Raw genomic sequence first — 804 nt, 5'->3', positions numbered from 1 at the left:
GAAAACTTTCCATTTTCCATATCAACACAACTAGCTAAGTCTGACGAATAACCATCAGGGAATTTAACTGAGTGTTTCACACATTCCAATAAGCTTGTTCTGGCTTCGTCTGTCAATATATATGTCGGGAAAGGTGCTTTACCCCTACTATCTAGATGTAAGTGTGGCCGAAAACAAAACTTCACTAAATCCAATCTTGACATGATGGTATCTTTTGATTTACCCTTCACACGCATAAGAGTATACATGATGTTGTCCAAAAAATTCTTCTATTTATGCATCACATCAATATTATGTCGTAGATTGAGGTCCCTCCAGTATGGCAGCTGCCACAATATGCTTTCTTTGTGCCAGTTGTGTTGCTTCCCATATCCCGGCATCTTCTTTTCATGACCATTTCCACCGACGTCCTTCGTTTTTGGTGGATTCACACCACTCAATCGCTCAGAGTAAATTTGCTCACCGGTCAAAGACTCAGGTGGATACTCTCTCATAGCGTCTTTACCTTTTAAGAAGTCTTTTTTATTCTGCCGNGACCATGGGGAAGAAATCTCCGGTGACAATCAAACCAACATGTCTTCCTTCCATTAGGTAGATAAAAAGACTTTGTATCGTCCATGCAAACTGGACAAGACAATTTACCATGTGTTGTCCATCCAGATAACATGCCATATGCCGGGAAATCGCTGATCGTCCACATCAGCGCTGCTTTTAGATTAATATTTTGACTCAAGGACACATCGTACGCATCAACTCTAGTAGACCACAACTCTTTTAACTCCTCAATAAGAGGTTGGAGAAATA

This window comes from Camelina sativa, chromosome 9 (genome assembly GCF_000633955.1).
Source record: "Camelina sativa cultivar DH55 chromosome 9, Cs, whole genome shotgun sequence".
In the NCBI taxonomy this organism is placed as follows: domain Eukaryota; kingdom Viridiplantae; phylum Streptophyta; class Magnoliopsida; order Brassicales; family Brassicaceae; genus Camelina; species Camelina sativa.
The sequence above is the reverse complement of the archived record's forward strand: the minus strand, read 5'-3'. Positions refer to the sequence as shown.